Below are 10,746 nucleotides of genomic sequence, written 5' to 3'. Positions count from 1 at the left end.
TGCTCAAGGCGATCGTGGCAGAATGTGGTTGAGTCTGGGTACAGCCATGGCAGGGGAAGAGAGAGCAGTTACAGATACTGCATGTAGACACAGAGCACGTTTGTTCACATTCTGCTCACAGATAGCTTCTCCTTGCTCCCTGTTGCTCCGGAGTCCCACTAAACCTTAGGGTTCTCTGCTGACAATAGGACAGCACCAACCCCACTAAAATGGGAATTAATACAATCAGGACTATGGATACCTTTATGGAAGGTTTTTTGTGCCACCTAATGGTGTCTTTGTAATACAGCAGCTTAAAGGGTTTTGTTTTGTTTTGTTTTTTCTTTTAGGGATGATTGAAAGCTTCATTAATTTGTTTCACACCTAAATTCACAATTGGTAAGAATAATAGGAAGTAATCAAATGCATCCACCAAAATCCCCAAGACAAAAATCTCAGTTATTCAGTTTTCTCTTCACAGGTATTGCTAGTTCAAAAACCAAAACTCAGGGAATACTGGCATTTAGAGGAAAAAGTTTTCACTGTCATTTTAAAATAAGCATTCAAGAAAAAATCAACAGTTTGGATGGAGCAGAAAGAAAATTAGGTAATGCTAAACAAATGCTAATAATTTAGTGTAATGTACAAAAATTACCACTTTTACTTAATTATGCCTTTACCTTTTACCTTTACTTAATTATGCCTTAAGAAAAAAATACAAATTGCATTTACATAATTATACACTTTGTCTTTGACTTCTTTTTCTTCTTTTTACCATCTTTTCTTCATGTTTTCAAATTTCTCAAAATAATGTATAAAAGGCATCATCAACACCCTGTTCTGTCTTGGCTATTGTCGCAATGAAAGGGATACCATAACTTCTTGCTAAGTCCTGCGCCTGTTTCTAATCTACAGTTCTAGAAGGCAAATCACATTTATTTCCTGCTAGGACCATGGGGACATCTTCAGAGTTTTTGACTCTTTTTATTTGTTCTCTATAACAGTGAATATCTTCAAATGACTTAGTATTATTTTTGGCAAACACACAGAGTAAGCCCTCCCAGGTCCACATGTACTGGTCCCTCATTGCACTGTACTCTTGACCCACAGTGTGGAGAATGTCCAAGAGACAGGTTTCTCCATCAATGTTACTTGTTTCCTGTAGGAGTTCTCTTCAGTGGAGTCATACTCACCCACAAAGTGGATCAGCATATCATCAAGGCACTGTTGCCTACGCCACCAACTCCAACTACCACCAGTTTATATTTGATCATTTTCAGAAGGCCTGGTCCCACTCTGGAGCCATGGCAATGGCGGGGCCGTGAGTCTGACCCTAGCTTAGAGCATCTTAAAATTTTATTGTAGTTTAGATAACAAGCTGACAATAATAGTGTTAAAGTTTATGTATTGCTGTGCAAACTCACTGCACCTCACCATTACCAAAGTGCCAGCAACTCTCCACCAGTGCCCCACACCTTCCCTAACCTTCTCCCCACTACTTATTAATCATTTTTGTACTCTAAGATCAGGAATTTGTCACCACTTGATATTAATTATTCCCTAGATCTTTTTCTCTAGATACTACAGACAAATGACATTCCCAGTTCCATCCAAGTGAAGTCTCAAAAAAGAAACTTGTTTTTTAATTCAGTTAATTAAGTAATTAACAAATTTTCCCTTCTCTTCTTTTGCAGTTGAGGTTGTGGCAATGATTGTGGTGATACCTTAGTGGGGGTGCTCACAGTCACTTGATTGAAGGACAGTTGCCTCCCAAAGAGCCCTGAAGATGAGCTCCATCAAATGGAACGGGTCTCTTTGAGGTGAGACCACTCTAGAAAGCTACATGGAATCAAGCTGTGGACCCATCATACTCTATGAGTCAGATTTTTTCAACAGTGACTCTCCTAGAATTGTTGCCAAAATATCCCTGAATATTCCAACCTGGGAGGATGACAGAATCTAGGATTACCTTTACCAAATATCCCTGTCAGTCACAGACAGGCCTGGAAATGCTCATCCAGAAAAATACACCACCCAGCAGTGATAAAGATCCATTAACCATTCGATTTTTCACTTTATTTTAATAATCTTCTATTTAAAAATGTTTTTATTTACACACTGCAACTTACAACATGGTTTACAATAGTGTTCCAGGCATATAATTTTATCACCTTCAGTTCCACCACCCCACTACCCTCTTCCAAATTCCATTCCATGCCCTAATCTGACTCCTTGAAAGATACATTTTTGAAGCCTAAATATTGTAAGTTGGGTCCTACCCGTGGTGTATTCGATATGCCAAAATCACTAACAAGTCTCACAGTGGAGAAGTTACTGGTGCCCGCTCGAGCAAATTGATGAACAGCAGGAGGATAGTGCTACAGTGCTACTGAGTCTAGTAGTTTACATATAAATATATCCCTTGCCTCTATACTATATGCTACAGTTGACTTAAGACCCAGATCCCTTGTCCCTATACTACTTCCAGACCATTTTTTGCTTCTCTCCTCCATTTCCCTCCTTCCTTTCTTTTGCCTCTGAAATCTAGAGCCAATGTTTAGTCCGCCTTTAATAACTTCCATTCCCTATACATGATTTCCTTTATATCATGTGAGTAGCTGGATAATGTTTCCTTTAGTACTACATAAATTTAGCAAATCTTTTTATCTTACAACTGAGATACTTATTTGTGAGATTTGATATCTCTAATTTATTCCATTTCCTAAAAAACGTTTCTTCAATATTGTCCTCAAGCCCTAATGTAGTCTTTTATTAGTAGGAAGCTGACATGAAATTGGGTCATGAAATCCCAATCTTTCAAGGTGGAGTAATGATTTTTAAGAAGAAAAAAGCAGTCCCTAAAGGGATAGTTACATCAGTTACATGACATTGATGAATTGGGATAGATAAACATCATTCTTACTTCATACTGTTTTGGAGGAACAACTCTGTGAAACTTGTAATTTTTTTAAATTATAAAGAGTTAAGAAGCACGAAGGAGACGGTGGTCCGATCCCGTTCGAAATTTTGGGACAACAGCGACATCAGTCAGGCAAAACCGTCGATTGAATATGATGTGGTCTATTTCGTTGTGGAATCGTCCACCGGGAGACTCCCATGTCCATCGTTTAGATTCTGCCTTCTGGAACTGTGAGTTACCATGAATGGTCTTGGTCGACATGATGAACTCAGACAGTCTCTCACCCTGTTCGTTCCATTCTAGGCCATGGGTTCCGATGTGAAGTTCTTCAGCTGATCTTCTCGGTCCTATCTTGGCATTAAAATCACCCACAATGATCTTGTAGAAGGTGTGGTCTTCTTTATAGAATTTCTCTAGCTCCATGTAGAACTTCTCGATTTCTCTTTCATCATAATGAGATGTTGGTGCATAGACAACGAAGATAGAAACTGCAGGCAGTGAGCCACATCTATTCAAATGTAAACGTCCGATTCGGGTTGTTAGGCATTCGAATGAATCAATGCTCTTGGCCAAGTTTGTGTTGATAAGGACACCGACGCCTCCAACACCTCTTTTATCGCATGTTCCGAGGAACAATTCTTCTCCAGTGTCGAAAACGGCATGGTGAGATTCGTGTCTTCTTGTCTCGGTCAGACCAATGATGTCGTACTTGATCATTCGCGCTTGTACCATCAGGTCCTCGATGGATGCATCTGATGCTAGCGTACGTGCATTGAAAGTACAGACGATCATTTTTGTCTTCCTTCGTTGTGGCAGCCTAGGTCGGCCTTGAGATTTTGTCGGCCTCTCCTTTCTCATCCTTCTCAGTGCTGCCATGTCGGTGAAGCCTTCAGGGTCAGGTGAATGAGACCAGTTGTAGTTACTGGTTTTGGCATATCGAATACACAGCGGATAGCTTGCCAGGCTCTTCCGTGCGGGCGGAATACTCTCGGTAGCTTGCCAGTCTTTCCGAGAGGTATAGAGGCTTTTGGGGTGACCTCTAATCACCCTTGTAGGTGTTACCATATTTGAACCCTATCAAATATGGTACGACAATTCCAGAAGACGGGTATTTAGTGTCTTATGATGTGTCGCGCGGCCGCTTGCGGCCGCATGGTTCCGGAAAGCGTCCTGGAGTGTGGCGACGGCTGGGTAGTGGAAGTAGTGTCCTTCGTGCAAAATTCTACTTCACAGAGCGGGGAGAAAGGGCTGCAAAGTTCAAAAAGAGAACTCCCAGAACGACCACCAACTGGGAACTCTTTGGTACTATTGCGGCAACATGGGAAGATGCCATTGTTGACAAAATTGACGAGGAATACGATCGACTGGTTCAGCACCTCCATGAATGTGCGAGGAACGCCAAGAGAGAGATAGCCACAAAAAGTCGCCTATCTTCGAAAACTCTTGAGCTAATTCGCCAGCGTGGTTTGGCGCATGCCTCAGGCAACCGCAAGCTAACGTCCGAGCTTGCAAAGCAGTGCAGAGATGCGATCAAGGAAGACCTCAAAGAGAGAAGAGCAGAAGTACTGGTAGATGCGGCAGAAGCCGGGAAAAGTATTCATAACGCCCGCCTGTCCTTCGCCAACTATAAGACCAAGATGACTGCCCTCTGACGTCCTGATGGATCCATCACATCCTCCAGAACGGCAATGGAGAAGATTATCCATGACTTCTACTCAAATCTCTTCGATAGCCATGTCCACTTGCCGACATACCAAATTCCACAGGATGGGTATGTCGTTCCCAACGTTCTCCCTTCCGAAATCCGACACGCCATTTCGTCAGTAAAGAAGCAAACAGCACCCGGCCCAGACAAGGTCAGACCTGAACACCTGAAGAACCTGCCGTCAGTACTCATCAATACACTGGCTCGGCTCTTCACTCGCTACCTGTCTGAATGCAAGGTTCCATCTCAATGGAAAACCAGCAGGACCGTACTACTGTTCAAGAAGGGAGACATCCATGACATTGGCAACTATCGCCCGATCTGCCTATTGTCTGTCATCTACAAGTTGTTCACTCGAGTCATCCTGAATAGGATTGGCAGAACAGTAGATGAAGGACAACCATGTGAGCAAGCAGGGTTCCGCAAAGGATTCAGCACCATCGACCATATCCACACGATAACCAAACTCATTGAGGTTTCTCGGGAGTTCAAGATGCCGCTCTGCTTAACGTTCATTGATTTAAAGAAGGCCTTTGATTCTGTTGAGACGGAAGCGGTCATTGAAGCCCTAGCCAATCAGGGCATACAAGCCCAATACATCAGGATCCTCCGTGAGCTGTATTGCGGATTCACTACCAGGATCTCACCATTCTACAAAGAAGTGATCGTTGATGTCAAGAGAGGGGTGCGGCAGGGTGATACCATTTCACCAAAACTCTTCAGTGCCACCCTCGAGAACATCATGCGACGACTGGGATGAATGGGAAGGAATGGGAGTGAAGATAGATGGTTGGCAACTACACCACCTCCGCTTTGCTGATGACATTGTTTTAATAACACCAAACATCAGCCAAGCGGCACAAATGCTGGCCGACTTTGACCGTGAGTGTGGAAAGGTAGGACTACAGCTGAATCTTACGAAGACAATGTTTATGAGAAATAGCCTTGTTCCTGACGCCCCATTCGCTCTCAATGGAACGACCATCTCCGAATGCAACAGCTATGTGTACCTAGGTCGAGAGGTCAACATGACAAATGACCTGGCACCCGAGCTGCGCAGGAGGAAGAGAGCGGCTTGGAACGCCTTCAAGAACGTCGAAGAAATAGCTAAGAGGACGAAGAACCTCCGGCTCCGGGCACATCTCTTTGATTCCACTGTTCTTCCTGCATTAACATATGCCTCAGAGACCTGGGCCCTACGCAAACAAGATGAGAACGCCATTCAGGTCTCCCAAAGAAGAATAGAAAGAGCTATGCTTGGAATATCACGTTTCACTCAAATGAGAGAACGAATCCGGAGTTCTGACATCCGTCGACGATCAAGGATCAGGGACGCTGTCTCATTTGCCAAGGTGTCGAAAATCAGATGGGCTGGTCACGTAATGAGATTTAAAGACGACCGTTGGACTAGAGCTGTTACTGATTGGATTCCACGGGATGTCAAGAGACCGCGTGGCCGCCCACCTACCAGATGGTCAGACTTCTTTGTCAAGGTCATGAACGATCGGTTTGAGGCCCTCCATGTTCCCGGAGCGAAGAGATGCCATTGGGCTACACTAGCACGCGACAGGGACAAATGGAGACGTTACTGGCGCCCGCTCGAGCAAATCGACGACTAACGGGAAGTTAAGTGATTAAGTGATTAAGTGATTAAGAAGCAGTTTTAAAAACTCAACTCTTTGTAAGAAGGATAGAGAACCAGAAATTCACTCATATATGTACCCTATAATTCATACTTATGTTTCTTTGGTTTTTATTTTTATTGAGTTACCATGAGATACACAGTTACAAAGCTTTTCATGATCGGGTTTTAGTCATACAATGATCTAACAGCCATCCCTCCACCAGTATTCATTTACACCACCAATGACAGAGGGTAGGGCATTTGCCTTGCACGCAGCCAACCAGCCATCTCCGGGTTCGATTCTTCTGCCCCTCTCAGAGAGCCCTTCAAGATACTCAGATCTCGCCCTCATGGCAAAGTCTGGCAAGCTACTTATGACGTATTTGATATGCCAAACACAGTAACAATAAGTTTCACAATGGAGATTTTAGTGGACCCGCTCGAGCAAATCGATGAACAAGCGGAGGACAGTGCGGTGGTATGCTTCCTTCCCGCAAATCCCCTGCCCCACAGCCTGACTCTATGGCAAGCACTTTTCTCTTCTCTCTCTCTCTCTCTCTCTCTCTCTCTCTCTCTCTCTCTCTCTCTCTCTCTTTCTCTGTCTTTCTCTCTCTCACTCTCTCTGTCTCTCTGTTTCTCTCTCTGCCTTTTCCCCTCCTTCCTCTCTTCCTCCTTCCCCTTTAGACATTATGGTTTGCAATACAGATGCAGAAAGGTTATCATGTTTGTTCCTTTACCTACTTTCAGCACACAGTTCTTACACAGAGTGATGATTTCCAGCTATCTTTGTAATAATGGTCCCTTCTCTATCCCAATTGCCTTCTCCCCCAGCACTTGAGTGGACTAATCCCCTTTGCATACTTAGTTTAAAAGAGGAAGAATAATGTAACACCTGTTACAGTAGAGTTTCATGAGGAAATGAACACAAAACATAGCATCAACCATTTTCTCCCCAACTCTGGCTTCTGTTCTTTCTTAAGGCCCCTATTGTGTTTTGCAGAATCTTGCCTCCTGTTACTATATTTTTAAGGAGTTAGGGAATACAGAGCTCAAGGCTTGCTTTTGGCTTTGTGCTCAGGGTTCATTCCAGGCAGTGCTCAGGCAACCATATATGGTGGCAAGAATCAAACCAGGTCAGTCATGTGCAAGGCAAGGGCCCTCCCGACTGTACTGTCTCTCAGAGTCATCACCTACTGTATTTTAAGAAACAAACAAGATAGATGTATCAAGCCCAAACTAATTTATGTACCTATATAAATATTTCCTGAAAAAAAAAGGGAGTTTAAGGTGCAGGCAATAAATTAGAGCATTGTTTTCTTCCTAATTTTGACACCATATGTAATATGAGCCTTTCACTTCTGGCAAAAGATAATGCGCAGTTTTTGTCTATTTTGAAGCATCAGGCAGTAACTCTGATTTGACTCCATTGCTGCTTCTGACAAGGCTTACTGTGGTGTGACCCAGGCACAAGACTCTAAGGACTAGGGCCCTCAGATGCAGCCTATTCCCCAAGTCCTCTTTTTTTGTTTGTTTTGTTTTGCTTTTTGGGTCACACCCAACAATGCACAGGGGTTACTCTTGACGCTGCACTAAGGAGTTAGTCCTGAGGGTGTTCAGGGGACCATATGGGATGCTGGGAATCGAACTCGGGTTGGCTGCGTGCAAGGCATACGGCCTACCCGCTGTGCTATCTCTCCAGCCCCCTTAAGTCCTCTTATCAATTCAGAGACTGCATTTGGCTCCCCAGGTAATCAACAAATGTGAATAGTTGGGTTAATTGAGATTGAGTTTTTGTTAGGGGATCATCCAAGTGGGGTGCCTTTCTAAAGTATGCATGCAGTAATAAGCTCCAACATCCCCAGCCTCCACCTTGCTGATGCTCAGTGTCTGACCCACTGCCACTAAACCTATCTGGCGCCCCAGGAGCCCGTTAGAAACATCATTGGTCACTAGCCTTGGTGACTGGCCTGGCTTCTGCATGTACCAAAACAAATAGGTTTTCTCTTCACTATACAGGAGGCTCTAAGTGGACCTGAAGGAGATGGAAGCCCATGTTCCAGGGATAGCTGACAGGGAGAGTGGAATCTGAGTCATCATAATAACCACAGTGGATCCTAAAAGAATGAGAGAAAAATGAGGTTTGCACAAACTTTATGAGACATTTTTATGGATTTCTTCTGGGTAGCTCTTACTTTAGATAACTCTTTTTGAACATTTTTTATATTCTATTTGGAATAAGAGCTGAAAAATACAAAGTGTTTTCTAGAGCTCCCACATACCAGGCCCCTTGCTGAATCACATTTGTCACCAGAGAACACACAATACGTGTTCCTTCTGGATTCCTCTTAATTCTCAAATGCCCTTCTTTTCCAGAGAGGCAGAGGTCCCCACTAATGAGTGGACTAATACACACCAAGGGAAGTGTTGCCCCTCTATGCTCCATTCTTCTTTCTCCTCTATCCTCTGAACTTACCTGAGATCCAAAGCCCCATCAGTCCCAGGAACTGATCGAGGAACCTCATTTTGAGAGAGTGAATTGATGCTTCCCAGTAAATCAAGGATACATCAGAACTGGCCTTTGATCTTAAACTTGCAACGGAAAAGAGGGCCCTCCCCAGGGGATACTATAAAAATCGTGTGTGTGTGTGTGTGTGTGTGTGTGTGCGCGCACACACGCGCGCACACGCAGCTGTAGAGAGAGTCCAGAGAAGAGGAATAGGTTCTCCTGTGAGCAAAGTCAGATAAATTATTTCTGCACAAAGAAAACAGATAATAATTTAGGCATCTATGCTGCCTAAATTCAGGCCCTCTAAGAAATGATAGTTATGCAGTGCAGGGGCCATCAAAAAGGAAGTGTTCAGATAATTAAGGGAAATAGCAAAGCACAGCCATAGCTAGGAAAATTACCCTTGATTCTTGTTCAATTATGGGACTTATACCCTACCTACAGAGTATTTCTACCAAGCAGAATAGTCTGAAGGAGAGGAACAATGGGCATTGCACAAGTTTTTCAAAAGGAAACTGCTAATTTAATCTAGGCTGTAAAACTGGTGAGACACCCAATTTACTGTTTCTGCTATCAGTTTTCTAGGTTTTTATAATCGTACCAACAATTACCTTTATACTGATCATTAATGGGATTGACTTTTCATAAATGTTTCAGATTTCCATAAAGTTTTTTTAATGATGTTTTTGTTTAAAATATTGGGTTTGTAACTTTTTAATTTTAATTGAAACAAAACACATAGGAAGAGGACAGACATTGCTATCTTAAAACTAATAAATTTTATGCCTATTTAGCACCTAGATATTTTATATATGCCAAATAGCACAGTTTCTACTCTAATGCCTTTACTGATCAATAATCATCCAAGGAGGGCCCAGAGAAATAAGTATACCAGGATTAAAGCATAATCCTGACATGCAGCTTATGCCAGTTTGACCCTCAACACGATATGGCCCCCAAACATTGCCACATGTGTCCTAATCCTTAGCAAAGTATTCTTATGCCCTAACATTGAGATCTTGGCAAGAACTGCTGGGAATGACTCACCAGTTGGGTAATCCCCACCCAACAACAACAATAATAGAATTTATTAGATCATAGTAGCAATCACAGTGAATGGCTATAATTGAACCATGTTCATAAATAATTGATGAGAATTTTCTGCCATCAGACTTTTACAGAAAACAATCTATAAGTACAAAGTCACTGGGCTACTTCTACTGAATAAGTTGAGATTCCTTTGGTGCTATATCAGCATCCCCACATTTGAAACAGATTTCACGAAAAAACTGAGTTTCTGACTCATCAGGTGAAAAAATGAGGTTAATTTACATAACACTATTTCTAGAAATATGTATTTTTAAATGTTATAATTCTCACCTGGCAGATATCTGAGGTCATTAATTTGACTTTAGTGTAAAGAAAAACAGTTGGGGAAAGCAGAGACTTTGTGACACATAGACAAGGAATTTCAGAGACAGACCAACAAGACTTTCTTGAATATAGTTAGTTCCAATTGAGCTTTTAGATTTTTAAAAAAAAAATGTTTTCAAAACCTGCTTCAGTGCATTGCAGATGGTTAGAAAATTAAATACAACTTGAAAACTCTTGACAAGTTGCTCTTACATATATTCCCTGAAGAAATATTCTGCCTATACTGAGCTCACAGGGAGTTGTGTGCCCCCCAGCACTAACCTAGGTGTTCTTGTGCCCCCCCCCCACAGGTACCTTTAGGTCAAAGCAGCACTGCACAAAGTAGAAGATCCAATATTCATGCTGGCATTGGGAAGCAAAGCATCATCACTTGGTCTGGTCCTGACCTCTCAGCATCATTGAGCGCAGTATTTAAAAAAAATAGCTTATCATAGATTACTACTCAAAATATATAAATGTGCTTCCAACTTAACGTTAAGCAAACTGTTTAAATTCAGTCCAAAGAATATATAGACACTCACCAAAAATATATATATAAATGGCAAGTAAGTGTTATGAAGAGAAAATCTCATTGGATT

The 10,746-nt window shown here is 42.4% G+C and overlaps 1 pseudogene; it reads right to left on the bottom strand.

Annotated features, from left to right (window-relative positions):
- Positions 1 to 707: 707 nt before the first annotated feature.
- LOC130036061 (GTPase KRas-like) lies at positions 708 to 1,253 on the bottom strand (annotated as a pseudogene).
- Between the last annotated feature and the right edge of the window lie 9,493 nt (positions 1,254 to 10,746).

This window comes from Sorex fumeus, unplaced genomic scaffold (assembly GCF_029834395.1).
Source record: "Sorex fumeus unplaced genomic scaffold, SorFum_2.1 ptg000006l, whole genome shotgun sequence".
In the NCBI taxonomy this organism is placed as follows: Eukaryota; Metazoa; Chordata; class Mammalia; order Eulipotyphla; family Soricidae; genus Sorex; species Sorex fumeus.
The sequence above is the reverse complement of the archived record's forward strand: the minus strand, read 5'-3'. Positions and strand labels throughout refer to the sequence as shown.